Source organism: Uloborus diversus, chromosome 7, assembly GCF_026930045.1.
Source record: "Uloborus diversus isolate 005 chromosome 7, Udiv.v.3.1, whole genome shotgun sequence".
Classification (NCBI taxonomy): Eukaryota; Metazoa; Arthropoda; class Arachnida; order Araneae; family Uloboridae; genus Uloborus; species Uloborus diversus.
The window spans coordinates 113843998-113863050 of NC_072737.1; positions in this window are offsets into that span (position 1 = coordinate 113843998).

The window sequence follows — 19053 nt, forward strand, 5'->3', positions numbered from 1 at the left end:
CACAAATGACACTTAGCCGTTTTTATCCGGGAGTAGAAACAGAACACATTTTATGTATTGTTATAGTTTGAACGAAAATCAAGACTGCTCGGCGGTTAATTTTCGAAACTGAAGGCAGCATGGGTAGTCAGAGAATCTTGCAACAGCCTTGAAGTTGCAGGGAAGAAGTTTTCCAATTTCTTTCAGCATTTTCATTTTGAAATTCTGTATTTAAAGGGTTTATTTTCGTACGAAGTAGCAAAACGTTTCCAGCATGGAATCTAAAAAAAAGAACATAAAAGTTGTCAGCAAAATATTTTACAATACTGTATAATAATATATTTTTACATGCATGTTGCGACTGCCTTATCATGGAAGGTTAGACATAGATTTTAAGCGCATTAATTTCACAGGTCAAACAAAAAGTCGATTACCTAAAACATGTGCACTAACCACTTGCAAAAGGATTATCATAAATTACAACTTTTAAAAAATAGTAAAACTTAACTAACGTTAATGAAATTAAAAAAATAATAATAATAAATATGCATGAGAATAGGGTAAAAAACCGACTAGTAAACTTCTCCCTCTCCCATTAGTGAATGAATGTTTTTTTTTTCCAAAAGTTTTTTCTTAGATGAAGTGGTAATAGTAATTTCCTTCGATATATTCAAAAAAAAAAAAAATAGACTAGAAAATCCTGGGTTTGTCGTCTTTTTCTTCTTCTTCTTTTTTTTTTTTGGGGGGGGGGGGGGTTATTGCACTTTTTTTCATTATTTAAAAAAAAATAAAACCTGACGCAGAACCTTACAACTCCGATTTTTTTTTAATTACATAATCATTGCACACGTTTTTACTATCATGTGCCAAATACGAGTTTTTAACGATGTTACAAATTAAAAAAATTACTTGAGCTCCAAAAAATTGTCTAATTACATCCATATTGCGTGTGGACAGTACCACAAGAATGGTTAGTACTATCAATGTAATCATTACATAATAATATTCATCAAAAATATTAAAATAAGATGATTAGCACATTAACAGAATTTATGCATGCGTAAAAAATTGAAAAGTGAATATATTGGCTTACATGTTAACACACCTTAGACCAATAAGTTGATCACAAAAATAAATTTACACAAAATGGATTCTTAAAATATTTCTTCCCATAGACACAGTTATGTAACTGAAGGTAGTGTGTATTTTGCACATGAATGCATCAGCAACGCATTTTCTCATATAATATTTTGATTTAATGTTGAGAATTTGTTTTTTAAGAACAACAGCGTTCTCCTGCCATTTGAAAAATAAAGACAGGTGTCTGTCATCACCAATATATCTAAAAAAAAAAAAAAATGCTTTCGATGTTTATTCTGCTACAAGGCAAGGGCTTTCAAACAAAAATGTGATTAACTCTTGATGTGAAGCTTTAAAAGTTTTGTTCAACATATAAAACTTTCCTTTTGTGCTATTTTATGACCACCACAAAATCTCTAATTATTCCTCTTTTGAATAGTTCTTCAATTTATTTTATGTTTCATCCAAAACACTTTTTGACTCATATATTTTTTTTAAGTGGACTTTTTCAGCGTTGCGAGAAACAAAGAGCTCTCAAAAACCCAAATCAGAGAACTACTTGAAATTAAATAACCACCCGCCATTTTTTTACTTCTTCTATAGCCTTTTCTACCACACTCCAATAACTCCTCATTAACCTAAACTTCCGTTAACAATTTATTTTACGCTTAATTAATTTTAGGGGGGAGGGGTAAAATGCAGTTGCTACATTATTAGGGGAAATCCCCCCCCCCTAAACGAAGCAATTGATTTCGGAGAGTATTTTTAGCCACAGCACGGTTGAATAGTCAAGCGCGCTGTCGCATTCTAATTACGTTTTCTCACTTTGGCAACTGTCGCCAGTCGTCTGCGACTCAATTTATTCATTCAGTAAGCATTAACGGTGGAAATGAGGATGTTTGAAAGAAGCTTTCAAGACAAATGTGAGTTAGTTAATTATTTCTAGAGTTACAGAAATAGAAAGAAAGGGGGGAAAAATAATCACATGGAGAACAGAAAATTTTAACTAAATTTGCTCCGTTATCATGCATATCTCATCGATTTACTAAAGCATGGTTATGAAAATTAGCTCCGAAAACTTTGCGTTCAAAGCTTCAGTGTGTAATACAATACATTGCTTTTTCTAAACCTTGATTTTCTTCTTTAAGCAGCTTCAAACATGAATACTCCCGTGGACAAGTAAGCGGCAGTATCTGCAAAAATAAATTTTCGAGATATGAAAAGAAACGCGTTTTGTATTCCATGCTAACAAAGGGAACTGTCGGAATTAGACGCTAACGTACAATAAATAACAAAAATGCAACAAAATGAAAAATGAACAATTTACAGTTATTGCTCCTAAAAGGCATAAACTATGCAAATGAGTGCATTAAATACAATCAGTAACCCCTGTTAGGGTATCCAAATTAAGCCAAGACTTAAGACCTAGATTTTCAGTCTTTTGTTCAGTTCTATAAATAATGTTTCAAACGCAGAAATTTTCAGGCATGGCAATCTTTTTTTTTTTTTTGAGCAATCACGATTGCTTATTGTTCTTACTTGACTGTTTTGAATTCCTATGATTTTACTTTTCCCCCGCCTCCCTATGCAGCACCACCGCCGACCGGCCCCTCCCGATGAAGCTCCTCTAGCGAAAACCATCTCCAGGTTGCGTCAATAACCTACACTTATACGCATACATACACGCACCTACACACACACAAACACATACACACAAACATACATACAGACACCTACACATGCACACACAAACATACATACAGACACCTACACATACAAACACAAACACATACACACATACCACCACACACACACTCACACAACTACCCACACACTCATGCCTGCACACAGACACAAACACACATGCCTACACACAACTACCCACACACTCATATCTGCACACAGACACAAAACACATATGCCTACACACACATACAGATACCCTACATACAGCCTACGTGTACACACACACACTCGTGATTGCGAAAAACATAATTTGAATTCAAGATGTCAAAATTCAAATTACTTTTTTTTTCTTTTCTTTTTATTCATAGGCGGTGTTGTAAAATATTCGAGTCCTGCCATGCATTCATTTTTATCTTCTTTTAAGCATTCCAAATCCGATTTTCTTTCTTGCTGTTCACAATATCACTTTTTTTTACATTTATTCTTATCTAAAACATTTGTGTAACTGTGCACGTTAAGTTTTGAGTGGTGATAATAAGAATAATAAGAATTATCATTATTGCTATTTAGTTTCAACTAGCACATTGTTAACAACTATTTTCAATTTGTTTAACTTTCGTTGGGCTTAATAATAATAATAAGGATCTTTTTCGGGAAAAATGAAGTTTCATACAAAAATCAAATTTTGCTCAGCATTGAGCCTTTAATGAATATTTATTTGCAATTCTGGAAACAGTGAGTCACAATGATACATGTTTTCCCCACGGTGAGTTGACAAGGTAATACTTAGAAGACCGAAGAAAAATTAGACTTTCAATCGCTAGAATGATAAGAAACTGACCCAGCTGCAACCAAACACCAAGAGAGGCAAAACAATGCAATGGTTTTGTACTTTCAATTGTAGACATACGTTTCTTATACTCTAATTAAGAAATGTGAATTTAAGACTGTCAACATAACAGTTTTTTTTTTTTATTTAAATACTAAGCACTTTCAAAATGCAGACAAAAGGACAAAATAACTTTTCTGAGTCAGTAAGTTCAATTTAAGTATTCCTATCCAAGAAAATGACTCCACAAACGAAGAAAAGTACTGTTCGAGTCATTTCAAATCAAACTTTACCTGTAAGAAAAATATGCATATGTCAACACTCAAATTTACGATTGAAAGCTAGGTAATAAGAAATTCTCTATATGACTTGAGCTGCACTTTTCCCCGTTTGTAGTGTCATTTTCTTGGAATAACTGAAAACTACAGGAATACTTGAGGCAGTGAGAAGCAAAGGGATGCAAGTGGCCATTTTCAAGTTGTGAGTAAAACGCATATAAAGATTACGTCCTAGGTAAACTTTCATTATTTTTTTTTCCTTCTAAATCATGCTGTTACAGCAGCTCTAACTAGGGCTACTAATACTGTCTCTTTGCCCCAAGACAGAGAAGGGGTTCACCTACCATTTGTACTGGTTATCTCCAAATTTTTAATTTTGCCACTTGCATCCCTTTGCTTCTCACTACCTCAATTGCCCTTTCTGGCCCAGAAAAGTTATTTTGTCCTTTTGAGTGCATTATATGTGTTTAGTATTTTTTTTTAAAATATGCTATTTTATTCTTTTTTTGTGTAAGGGAGGGTGGCAGAAAGCGGGTAGGTTTTCGAAGAATGCTCGAAAATTGCAGTTTTTTTTTATTTTTAGCGTAACAACTTCGGTTTTATTTCCGGGCAGGGCTATTGAACTTCAAAATCAAAAGGGATTTTTGTATTATTTCAAACCTAATATTAATTTATTATCAAACTTTAAAAACATTTGAAAAACCCGCTTTACCCTACCAGGGCGCCCAAAGTGGGTAAGCTTACAATGAAGTTATAAATGATTAAAATAGTTTACTAGATACCTGCCATTATAAAAAATATATAAAACAGTTGCACTTGCCAAATTTAAAGTCAGCACATTTGTTTATAAAACATAAAGAAATAACTGATTGAACTAATAGACGAATTAATTGCCATGCTAAAAAATAACTTTTTAAAGTTGTACTTATGCTATTGAAATAGAAAATCTAAGTCAGCAGACGAGTCAAGAAATTATAAATAAATATATGATTAAATCTTATATATGCTTTGCTCGACCCGCTTGGCCGAAGGCACGTTTTTTATTTCAATAATTATAACCTTAAACTTAAAAAAGAAACAAACGAAAAGACTATCGTAATTGGTAGATGGATGGTGTCAGAATGACGTAATATTATTGACAATAAAAAAAATAAGCTGGTTTTCAACTAATCACAAGTTACAAAAATTAATTTTTTTTTTAGAAATGTATCTCTTTTTTTTTTAAATTTTAAGCCAGGTTGCGCCTTGCCGCTTCACTGCTGCTTCGTTGGGACTGATTAAAACTCTGTGGTGTTCATGTTAAACACGACATGCGTATGCATCGCCGCTTACACAACATGGGGAGAGGGGCATACGAAGGCCTATCCGCTTTGAGTCACTCTCCCCTAAATGTTTCAGAAATAATATGATGTTACTATCACGAAACTTCACCTTATTTTTACTTCCTTTTACAAAAAAGGAAGTATTGTATTCGCGAAAAAATTTTCACTCAAAAATCGCCCTTAATTTCCATTTTGCTCACCCCCAAATGAATGTTGAGTTTTTTTTTCGATTCGACCACATGCGGAAAAGTGCCTAAGAATGTATAGACACGCGAAATATCCATTTTGACCATCACCGAGGTAATTACAACGACTTTTCTCGTGACGTCTGTATGTATGTGCGTATGTGTGTATGTGCGTATGTGCGTATGTGCGTATGTATCTCGCATAACTCAAAAATGGTATGTCCTAGAAAGTTGAAATTTGGTACATAGACTCGTAGTGGGGTCTAGTTGTGCACCTCCCCTTTTGGTTGCTTTCGGATGTTCCTAAGGGGGTCTTTTGCACCTTTTTGGGGGGAAATCATTGTTAATTTCGATGTAAACTCAAGTGGCGTTATAATTTGTCGGACACTTGGCGATATATCGCCAGTCTTTTGGTCGCCAAGTTTTGTCGCCAACTTGGCGACAAATTTGGCGGAGTTTTTTTTTTTGTTTCAATTTGGCCATTGTTGGTGATATTTAGAGAATAAATATTGAATCACATTAAAATAGCGAATAATGGGGAAATGACATTAAATTGGAGTAAAAGGAAGTCATGTGATGCACACATCAGCTCGTTTCATATAAATGCTTCATACTAAAAAGAAAAAAAACTTATTACGTGCCTCAAACTTTAAGTAATTAGCGCTAAAAAATAATGCTTGTTCCTCTTTAGAACTTATTTGTATTCTAATTTAATTAGAACCATTTAAACATTAAAGGTTTCTCATACTAGTACATAGTTTTCATTATGATTACTATTAATATTACTGTTACAAGACAATGAATTTTTGTAACAATGGGTTTTATATTTAAACATTTAATGGGGAAATTACATGAAATTTACTGTTTTTCATATTGATCGAAATATTTATTTTAATTTTAGAATTTTATTTTTTAGCGTTAAGTTGTATCTTAAGATTAAACAAATCATTTAGTGAAATTTCTCAAAGTCTCTAAGTGGTCGTCTAGTTGCTGCGATATCAGCAAAAGCAGATTTTAGAATTTCCGTAGCAAACACATCAAGTATATAATAAAAGGCGTTTGTTCGACCTTGTGTTTCAAATTTGTTTTGCAAAAAATCGTTTCGTTAAGACTGTATTCTTCAATGAATATCTGCCAACTTCATGATTTGCAAAAATAGCTTACTGAGTTATCAATGCAGTGTTCAATAAATTAGTAGAGCTATTTTCTTGAAACTGCTAATAGTATCTTCTCTGCTGCATTGGTGTTGTGCAGGAAAAAATCTCTGTAAATGATGCGCTCTTCATCTTTCTGCCATTCCGTTATAAACTCTAAGTACCTGGATGACCGAGCCTCGCTCGGCTTTAAAAGAATTATTTTTTGTCAGCTTTTTTTTTTTCCTCTAAGGTTCGATACTGTTTAAAATATACTTGAAAAGCATCGCGTTAACGAAATATTAAGGCTTTCGCCAGTAGTTGGATATGCTTCCGAGAAACGAGAGATATACATGTAAACACTTCATCAGCATTATAATCATTTCAGCTATAAGAAGCCTACTACTAAATATAGGCTTCCTTACTCCCACAGACATTCACCAAGGAAATCTCTGAGTTGGTTGCGTATAAAGATTTAACGCACGGTATTGACAAAAAAGTAGTTTCTAAGACCAAACATGGCGACAATAAATATGAAAATTTGGATTGAAAATGCGCCGCGACCTTCTTATAACATTGAAGTACCAAACAAAGAAGATTCTGAATGCAATTAAATCAACATTTTGCTTTAAACTATCTGTTACATTTTTGTTTCCACTATACACTTTTCCTATCATTATAAGTTATGAATGATTTATGAAATATGACTACTAAAATTTAAAAAAAGAAAAAATCTTTTTATCCTTTATCAAAACAAAAAGATTAATGATTTTTAGAGGAAACAACTTCTTTGATTGAGTTTCGACTATAGTTTGGCAAAACACACAATGGTGTACTTAATTCTACATTAGCTACCAGTTTGTTTGGCTCTCTTGGCTCCCTTAAGAAGTTTTTCGCCTCCAGCTCAGTTGCTTCCTATTCCGTGCTGATGAGTGCTAAAAAGCACGAAACTGCAGCTCGGATGGAATAACTGAGCTAGCAGTGTATTTTATGTATTTCTGCTTTAGCCTTGGCTTAGGGCGGTAACTTACTGCATAACACAATGCATTATTTTTAATCCGATATTTTCAGAGGCATAAAATAATCCTCACAGCAGTCTTTCCATTGCAAAATGAGTGAAATCTAGAGCATAAAAATATCAGCAACAAAATGTAACCTGACGTCAGACCCTTGTACAGGTACATGTAGAAATCTAAAGAATTTTTCTAAACTTAAATTCCTGAAATTCTTTTGTTTAATTTCCATTTGTGAAGATACGAATTACCACCCTAATGATTCTACTCATGACATTTTGTTCCATAACGAGCGAAGTAATTTGGAACTTTTTCAAAAAATTCTATCACAGCTTTACCATTTTTTGTCATTAAACGAAAGGGAAACTATCTGCTGTGGTCGTTATTCTTTATTGCGAACAAAGTGGTTCAGTAGCTTTCAGTATAATAGTTACATGCGATGAAAAAAAACCAAGCAGACATTTGAGGAACGTTGAGTATAAGTTGTGCTATGTGACTTACTCGGTACTAAGGGGCCATTCATTAATTACTTAAAGGTCCCGAGGGAGAGGAGGGCGGTTATTAAAATCTCTACATACCCTTACTTGGGGGGGGGGGGAGGTCAGACCTATTCTTGTGTAATATTTTCCAAGTCAATATTTTATATTAGATATCGCGCGGTCAAGTGGTTTGGATGGGATCATATTTCATTTGCTTCTGGAAGGTAAAAAACGTATTAAGATAAGCTGTTTTTTACTAGTTTTTCAAAGAATGAATAGTGTAAAATGCAATAAAAGAATCGCACTGTGTATAACATGGCTTAATTTCAATTAGTATTGCTTCATATACAAAAAATATTTGTCGAAAAAACATTCAGTCTAGATTCCTTTTAGCAAAAATATTTCTTTATTCGAAAATGTTTTTAAAAACATTTCATAATTGTGAAGTTAATAACGATCCAGTGATGTAAGATTCGTTAAATTATTATTTAAAAAAACGAAATGGAATCTTATGTAAAAAAGGGGTGGGGGAGGGGGCGGGTTGAAAAATATTACTAACTCTTTATTTGGGGAGTAGGGGGGTGTAAATGTTGCCAAAATCATCTTCACGTAATTAATCAGTGGCCTCTTAAGGGCCACAAATGATATCACTCTTATTTTTAACCTATTTGACGCGTGCCTTTTGTCACAAAGTGACACATTTCACCATATCCATTTCCCTCCACTCGTAACACAATCTATTTTAAAGGCATAATTACTATAAAAAAGTTGATATTTCATTTAAAATGCTTTATGTCGCACTTCTTGCTACCCACTTCCTCCCTTGTGTCACAAACTGTCACAATTTCTCAAACCCCAAACCCCTGAAAGGGGGACAATATTTATGAACGACCCCTTTACCTTAAACTGGTGCGGTGGAATGTTGTAGATCCCATTATTGGACTAAGGCTTTAGAACATTTTGTAATGTTAACATACATGGATCGGTATGAATGTATGTCACTGTCATACGGGTTCAATTTTTTTTAGATAAATGAATAATGCAATACCATTGAAAATGTTCCTACTTTAATTTGCTAAATTTTGTGGATTTCATAGGAAATAATGTTCAGGTATAAAAACTCCATGTCACCCCTTACGTTGAAGAAAACTCACCATTTAAGAGTGAATATGTTGGGGCTCTACAACATACAATCCTAGTACCGACAAAATTGTCAAAATCTCTGGTCATAAATGTTTTAGTCTAGAATTTTTGTTGATTCAATCCCTTTGCAATGCATTCTATCTTCAATGCAGTACATTCTATCACCGTTATCTAGGACAGCGGTTCCCAACTTTTTCCCCTTGCGAACCCCTACGAAACTCCGAAAGAAGTCGGTGAACCCCTTGCGTACTAGGTAATAAGCAAAAAAAAAACCGTGCGCACTCTCACGCAAAGACAATAAAATTTGGGAGAATTTTTTAGTTTGATGATGCTCCGTAGTTTATAACAAGAGAGACAACACAATTGCAAAATGTAGAATTACAAATATTGGTACGAACTAAAATGATCGCTAAAAAACTAATACAAAACGAATTCACAAAAAAATAAATAAATAAATAAATAAATAAATAAATAAATAAAATAAACACAATGATTATTCTGTGTTGAGTTTCAATCAGCTTTGAAAAATTTTTGAAATGATATATTTGCGGAACAAAGAGGCTCCAAGTTTCGCTGAAATTTCGCTGACATTAGGCTGCATTTATCTCTAATCACTGAATCAGAAGTTAATTAAAGAATGATCTTTAAAATACCTTTCAGGGAACTCGCAGATTAACTAAATGAACTTTTTTTCTTACAATAAAATGAAAAAGATCTCTAGGCTTAAGTATCCTTGAAAAGGACTACGAGCCTAGCTGTTTAATAAAGATATACTGCGTACATTAATCATTTGATTGCTGAAGAATTTTCTTGGATATTATGCTATAAGTGCAGAGTAAAACGCGTATATTGAAAAAAAAATAGAAGCGTCTGTTTTCAATATACGCATTTACTCCGATTTTTGCACAATAAGGTAACACCCCCCAGTAATTGGCAGGTCACCAGTGATTGGCACTTCCAACAAAAATGTCTTAAAATAAGATTCATATTCAATTTTTTAAAAGTAAAAGGATATATACCTACTGAATGTACATTTACTCTAAAGATTATACCTTCAATTCATGTTACTGAATGCTAGCAGTGCATAGGAAAGAGAAACAATTGTGGCTTGTGTCAAATCAGTCATTTTTGTTGCAAAAGCTTCTTCTCTGGCTTAAGAGAAGCATGCACATCAATCCATTAAAATCTGAATTAAAATATATTTTAAATTTTGGTTGTCAAAAGTTTTGTTTAGTTGCAAGGTGGTACTTTGAGTGAGCAGAAGTAAATTTTCGTCTCTCTTTGGATTTTTGAAAAAATGATGGATGCCATTTATTGGTGCTTCCGTTTTGCTAGTCCCCAGTAATTGGCACATGTGCTTATAGACCGTAATGTGTTGTGCAATGTGTCACTAGTTTGGTTCTCTGATACCTTTGCAACAACAATATTATGTGGGTTCTACTATTGATTTGGATCCTCCGGAATCTACTATTAAATTTTTAAAAGAAGCAATAAAAAACAAATATGTTTGGCCATCACAGTCGGATATTGCGACTGTAGAGAACTGTTCCATTCTTTATGGTCCCTTTGAATCATCCGGTTAATGTTCCTTTTTATGTGAAACTGTCTATAATTCGTATAATCAAAACTGCACGCCGACTGATGAAAAAGCAATATTCTCGATATATTTTTCCATGTAACATTCCAAATTTTTATTTCTCTAAAATACATTTATAATGTCAAGATCTGTGATTTAGCATTAATTGATGCAAAATTACCGATTTTAAATTAACATTAATTATGTTTCTTATGATGATGAAATTTGTATGTAATAAAAAAGTGAAAAATGAAGTGATTTTCAGTTATATTAACATGTGTCAATCACTGGATCACAAGATGTCATACACTGGGGTATCAGGTGCCAATTACTTGTTATTTTGGTAACTTTATATACATATATTTTTATAAAAATATCGATTCAAATATTTTTGTTTTTAGTGAACTAAATAGATGCACAGATGTGCATTGTTTGATACAAAAATATTTACAAGTAAATATTTCTTTTCCAAGAAACGAAAACAGAGGAAAGTTTTAGGACAAACTCTTAAAGTGCCAATTACTGGGGTTGTTACCCTATGTAATTTTTAACAAGACATATTTTTAAGCTCACTTACTACAAGAAACATTTTCTACACAAATTTCATTGATTTCTTATTTACGTATAGCGCAAATTCAGTTGCATGGTTCTGTTGATTTTTTTTTAAAACTATGTTTTTTTTTTTAACCTCACAGTGCCAAACTTTCACCCACCAAAACTTTCTATAGTAATTAATTTTTTCATACTTCCTGTGGTATTCTTGGATTGCTAGCCATTCTTTCCCTTTTTCGACAACAAAGCTCGAAGTAAATAATTGTAGTCAATGTAGTGTGAAAATCATAGCAACAAACAACAGCGTGATCTCACTTCTATGCATTTTTGACTCAACACTAGAGAAGAGTGATAGCTCTTCGTCGGACTCAAATGGTAAAGAAACTAAACATCAAAATATTTTAGACGCTCGTATATGCTCCATGTAATGTTTTCATCAACTTTAATCAATCTTTCCGATCAAAAGCTTCTGAGGAAACGATAGCTTTCAAATTCTTTTATCTGACTGAGGACATAATTCATAAGTAGAGCTTTTTCAACATTGCTTCAGGGTTCTTATTGTCAATGGAAGCGCTAAAACCGGCACTTTGCAATAACAGAGTAAACTACAGTCGACTCCCGCTACTTCGCGATCCGACATACGCGAAATGGTTATAACGCGAGTTTTTCAGGAGCAACAAATTTTGGAGCTAAAGCGAGTTTCTTGCTCTTAACACGAAAATATTTGGAAATTAATCGCAATGCTAAGTTTCGGCTTTGTTATTGACTACTAAACACTGACTTCGTGACTGTACTTTCATCCTTTCAGCATCACTGACTGCTCAAGTTCTCACATACCGTACTATTAACATATAGCTTTATAAGTGTGTACGTATATATCAGATATCAGCACTCATCATTTTTCATTTATTCTAAATATGAAAAGTAATGAAAAATTGTGGCCTCTAGGAACAGTGTTTCATCTAAAGTATGAAGTTGGAGAGAAAAAGTAAAAGTTTACGACAATTTAAAAAAAGGTAAGGATTCTTGATACGCTTGAACAACTAGAAAATGGGTCGAAGGTAGTACGATAAGTAAAGACCTTAGTTTTTATATTAAGCTCGCAGAGTAGCGTTTAAGCAAAATGCAAACAAGCAAAATGCAAATAATATGAAATTGGAACCCGATCTTGTATTATAGATTATAGAGACCCTGAAAGAGAGGTGTTACCATGGATGTAAATGTTATAAAAGTAAATGCGAAGCTACTGTATTTAAAAATATATCAGAATAACAATTAGATTGCGCAGCATAAACCATCATCATCAATTTTTAAGTTATAAATGCAACTTATTGTATCAACTGCATAGTACTCTTACAGTGCAGTGCTTTATTATTACTACAATACATACTGTACGTACCGTACTGTTATATTTTTATGTCTCGCTCTCTCCCATTGAACATTGATTTTGTGCATCGTAACAGTATTTTATGTTAAATAGTTCAGCTTTTTTAAAAATACGGTAAAAATTCAGCTCTGTATATAAGAAACGGTGATACAGTTCAAAAATAATCTAAAACAGTTTAAAAGGTGTTTAAAAAATGTCCGAAATGATTGGGTATGTTAATAAAAAATATCATATACACAACACTTTTCCACAACGCGAAATTTCGACTTACCCGAGGAGTCGTGGAACGAATCCCTCGCGTAAGTCGGGATCCGACTGTATTTAAATGTAAAATATGTCAGGAAGTATGCAAATATTTTCATGTTAAGAGTATCGAACGTACGAGAGACAAATCAATAAAAATGAGTAAAATGAATAAAAACTCCACCATTACAATATTTTTTTTTTCCGCGAAAACCCCAGGAAACTTCTCGCGAACCACCGGTTTGGAACCGCTGTAGGATATTATCACGAAAACAATCGCCTTTTTTTTTTTTTTTTTCAGGATCAAGATCATAATAGAATCTTCAAATATGTTTATTTATTTTAATAAATAATGCAATTTACAAAGTCTTTAAAGCAGAAAAGCATTTCTACTACAAGAAAAGAGAATTTCCTCGCACTGTCTACAATTAAGCAGAAATGTTGGAACCACATATTAGAAAAATTATTTTATAAGTAATTTGAAACTGCAACAATTCTTTGCATATTTAATTTCTGCTCTAGTTCCCAAACCATATTAAGAAACAAGGTTTTATATTTTTAAAAATATGAGTAGTTATTAAACATAATTAAATTATTACAAAAAAAAAAAGTTTGCTTTTAAATTTGGTTTCTGAATAGCATAACGTTCTTTGGAAATGTTATTGAAAGCGAAGTAAAATGAAAACGAAAAGTATTTTTGCTATTCAGTGCAAAAAAAATCAGCATTGCTTGGTTACCTAAAGCAAATTGGTTTTAATTTTTTGAAGAAACTTTTGCTTATAAACAAGGCGGGAGCAAACACAGACTACTATTTTTTCATCCTGAAGTCTATAGGGTTTCGGATACGAAAAACATTTTTCAAACTGCTTAGGTATCAAAAAAGAACTAAATCGGAACGGACTGAGACGCCTGAAAAGGCATAAACGTCACTAATTAATTTCAGAAGCAATGGATGGAAGTAGTTTTTCAAATATATACTTTTAAAAATAATTAATGAATTGAAAAGATTACTTTAATCCTTTACATTTTATTCATACACTACTTGAACAATGTGGATGCATAAAATACCCGATGGTTTTGAAAGGGGAGGGGGGTCATGACCATCTCCTTGTACCCTACCCTCAAATAAGGTTCGATTTTATTAATTTTTGGTTATTCATCCGGAACTTCTTCAAAAGAATTTTTTCGGAAAAAATGTTTTACTGTTAATTTCTCTCACTAGATGGCAGAACAAGAAATTTAAAAACAAAGTTCAGAAGATATGAAAAAAAAAAAAATGTTTAAGAAAAACGTTTTGAATTTACTCAATTTTCTTTTGGTTGAAAGTAACAAAATCAGAGATATATTCCTTTGCTCACATCAGAACACTTTTTTTTTAAAGAGATAAACGTGAAATCTTTACCGTTTACATGCATAAAAAATTTTTGTATGCAGAGGTTGCCCAACCGCAAAACCCCTACTCCCCCCCCTATGAGTTTTGGAACACCCCTTAAATATTGCGAACCCTCCAAGAGCAGGAGCCTCCCCCTCAAAAAAAAAAAAAAAAAAAAAAGAAAAAGAAAATATCCCTCAACTCCCTCCCCCTAAAATTTTCAATGGCGATGGCACAGTCTGCGCCCTAGATAGGCACTTACTTTTGTTTCTTTTGCTGCCAAAATAGAAACACGAGTTTTTCCTCTTCTAAAAAATTGGGATTGTTAATAAAAGTGAATTAAAGAAAGAGAAAGAGAGAGAGAGAGAAGAATAGAACAAGATAAAAATGAACGAGAATGAAATTCAAGCTCTGTTTATTTTTGGTCACAATCAAATTTAGTCCTAATGAGGGGAAATGAAGAGGGGAATGATTTATATCTGTGCAAAATTATTTTCGAAATCTCCGATTTTCCGGCGAGAAAAGTTCTGCGTTCGATAATAAAAGGAAAGAAAACAGATTTAGTTCGAGTATTTTAAATAAGTAATGATTATCTTTAGATTTAAAATGACTAATGACAAAATTTAGTCAATAAAAATGAATTCTTAATGTAAAAAAGGAGCGACTTAATTTAATTGTCAAGAAAGAGCGGGATACCGAAGTTCAAAGAGAAGTCAAGGTTTCAGCTCCAGTAGGAAGAAAAAACATTGTAACAGCACATATTCTCATGAGTCTTAATTTTCGAGAAAATCAAGATATCAGGGATTTTGTGAGTTGAAAATTTTGGGAATTTCATATGAAGAACTCAAAGTTCATTAAAAATAAAGTAGAGACATTTCGCGAAGTTTTCGAAACTACTATAAGCTTGTGAAAATCACGAGAATTAAAACCTCACAAAAATAAGTGCTTATACAGTAATTGAAATGATGTTTCATAGTGTGAAATCCAAGTCACTTTCATTTATAAGCCAGGAAGACGTCAACTCAAGAAGGGAAATTACACAGAAAGAAAAGAAATAGAGAGAAAGATATGATTTTGTTATGGCAGGGGTTCTCAAATGGTAGGTCGCGGGATGCGTCCAGAGGGGTCGCGATATATGGAAGAAAAATTTAAAGATAATAAATTTATTGCTGTGTTTTTATTGAAAAAAAAAAAAGAGCACACATAAAGCTTTTAATACACATACAAGTTGATTTTTTGTTCGATTAGTTAGGTAGCATACATGAGTTTGTTTGGACTTAACCAATTTTTACTTCTTTTTACAAAAAAGGAAGTATTGTATTCGCAAAAAGAAATTCACTCAAAAATCGGCCTTAGTTTCCATTTTCTCACCCCCGAATGAATGTTGAGTTTTTTTTTCGACCTGACCACACGTGGATATATGCCTAGAAACAAACAGAAACCCGAAATATCCATTTTGACGACCCCCGAGTTAATTACAACGAATTTTCTCGTAAGGTCCGTATGTAAGTTATGTATGTGTGTATGAATCTCGTATCACTCAAAAACGGTATGTCCTAGAAAGTTGAAATTTGGTACGTAGACTCCTAGTGGGATCTAGTTGTGCACCTTCTCTTTTGGTTGCATTCAAATGTTCCTAAGGGGGTCTTTTGCCCCTTTTGGGGGGAAATCATTGTTAATTTCGATGTAAACTCAGGTGGTGTTATAATTTGGCGGACACTTGGCGATATATCGCCAGTCTTTTGGTCGCCAAGCTTTGTCGCCAACTTGGCGATAAATTTAGCGATTTTTTTTTTTCAAATTTGGTTTCAATTTGGCCACTGTTGGTGATATTTAGAGAGTAAACAATTGAATCACATTAAAATTGCCAATAATGTAGAATAAGATGTATAAAAAGTTTGTTTCGTTTCGTACGGCGTGCAATGATAGAACTTCAAGGAGCACGAGGTCAATAGCTGTCATAAAACTACTGCAAAATTATAACATCAGTATAAGGTCTCCACTGTCTCTCATTATACAGGGTGTCCGAAAAGTCCTTGACACATTTAAAAAATTCATAGAAAACCAACAAATTGTCGTATGAATTTGCGGTTTGCACCATAATATTTCACAGGTTCAAGAGTTTTTATGACATCGAAGGGAAAAAAAAATGAAAAAGGGGAAAAGAAGAAGAAAAAAAAAAGGCATTTCGCAGCCAATGTGTCAGTATAACGCTATGCTTGTTGTTCTTCGTTCAGTAATTTTCATTTCTTTTTGCGTTTTCCCCATGTCAACAAAAACGATTTAAAAGTTCCTGGCTGCGAAATGCCTTTTTTCTTCTTCTTCTTTTCCTCTTTTTCATTTTTTTTTCCTTCGATGTCATAAAAACTCGCGAACCTGTGAATTATGGTGCAAACCGCAAATTCATACGACAATTTGTTGGTTTTCTGTGTGTGTTTCACCCTGTATAACAACCCCTGAAAGAAAAATCATGTTTATTTTACTAGTTAATTGTGTTTCTAAGGACAAAACTTAACCATTTACGTAGTTTTTAGTTATAATTTTAGGGTTTATACAGAGTTAAAAACTTTTGGGGGGTCGCCAAAATACTTAGTCAAAAAAGGAGGTCAGAATGTCTAAAAGTTTGAGAAGCCCTGAGTTACGGAATTCGAAAATTATAAGTGCTTAAAAAAGACAGTTCTGAAATGTCCACAATAATGAGGAAATGAACTTTTTTTCTAATAAAAGAGAACAAAATCTACTGTTAGTTTTTTTAATTGGGTACAAAAAATAATTTCAGTCAAATTTATTCCTTTAAGGTGATTCAATTTAATTCAAAAGAGGGGGGGGGGATGACGTCAAATTTTAAAAAAGGCTGGATTAGTTCGTAAAACAGTGATCTCCTTAAATTTTTAAAAGGGAAACAGTAGCAAAGATTTCCTGCTACAAGGAGAACAATACAGAAATTTACTTTAATACCGTAAATCTATTTAGTTTTTAAACGGGCAAAATCAATGAGAAAAATTTTCTTTTCAAGAACTTTAAAAAAAAAAAAAATTGGATGTATAGGGTGAAAGCGATTCATTTTACTCCAAAAGCTGGGAAGAATGATGACGTTAAGCTTAAGATGCTGGGTTAATACATAAAAAAGGATTTTGTCAAACATTTGAAAGAAAACAAAGTTTACGGGGAAAAAAAGGGAAAAAGGTTAAAAGGAGATCGATTCAAAAATTTTATTTTTCTGAATACGGCAAATGTATTAAGTTTTAAAAAGAGAACAACGAGAAAAAATCATTTTTAATTCCTTTTTAAAAACTTAGATATTATAGGGTAAAAACTGAAAACGATTCCATTTAGTTCAAAAACGGGGGGGGGGGGGAGATGAATTTAACTTCTAAACGCGTTTGGGTTAATGCTTTAAAAATGGTCTATGTCGGGGGTCGGCATGTAATTTTAAGCAGGGTCTAGATACTTATAAAACAATTTACCGAGGTCTCAAAAAAAAAAAAAAAAAAAAAATCATATGCCTCACATTTTAAAAAAAAAACATTTTTACTCACAAAAGTATTAAGTACAATAATTAGGCACATTTGTAATCAAAAATCAGCTGGAAAAATCACATTTTTAGTCATGAGATTTTGCAAGGGAGGTTCACGCAGGGCGTATGCAAAAGAGTGCGTTCAATGTGGGCGGCAGTTCATTTTGTTCCTCCAAAGTTTCTCAAACGTATGCGGAACCTGGCATAGTAATCAGGTAATTGTCCAGTCACTTAATTAATAATAAATAATAAAGTTAACACCCAAAGGTACTGTGTTTTCTGCAAAAGAATATTTCCAAAATAATTTATTTGTGTTAGTCATACTTTCAAAATAGTTTTGGCAACCGCGGTTCGCCAGTTGCAGATTGCTGGTCTAGGTAAACGTTTAGAAGAAGACTAACAAAATTTACCTACGATACTGTACAAAAGAAACTGCCCATTTACTAGAAAATCTCTAGGAAACCAGGATTAACTTTCCAAGAAACGAAACGGCTTCTTAAGTAACGGTGTAACTATGCAGCTTCTTAAGTAACGTTGTAAATACACAGCTTCTTAAGTAACGTTGTAACGACCCAGCTACATCTTAAGTAACGGTGTAACGACACAGCTTCTTCTTAACTAATGTTATAACGGCACAGTTTTTTCTTAAATAACGTTATAATAACGCAGCTTCTTCTTAATTAACGTTGTAACGACACAGCTTCTTCCTAAGTAACGTTGTAACGACACAGCTTCTTTTTAAGTAACGTTGTAACGACACAGCTTCTTCTTAAGTAACGTTGTAATGACACAGCTTCTTCTTAAGTAACGTTGTAACGACACAGCTTCTTTTTAAGTAACGTTATAACGACACAGCTTCTTGAGTAATGCTACTGAAGAAGGAGCCGTGCCGTCACTTGAAAAGTTTAATGAAACCCAGTTTCTTACAGATTTTCTAGTAAACGGAGTTTTTTTTTTTTTTTTTTTGAAAACCGTATAGAAGCAGCGCGATTCGTAATTTCAATTTTTCTGAATATAGGAAATCTGTTTAGGTTTACAAAGAGTACATTGAAGAAAATTCTTTTTTGAAAATTTTTGAATTAGAATACATCGGCAGTTTTAAAATTCCTTGAAGCGAATCTATTTGGGTTCTAAAGATGGCTTTTAATATACTTAAAGTTATCCTTATCGGGGACCATTAAGAATCACTTTTAGTATGATCCTGTTTGCTTTCTAAAAGAGGCTGCTAAAAAACTTCTTGAACAGAAACGAAGAGTGTTCATAAAGAGTGTGAATGATA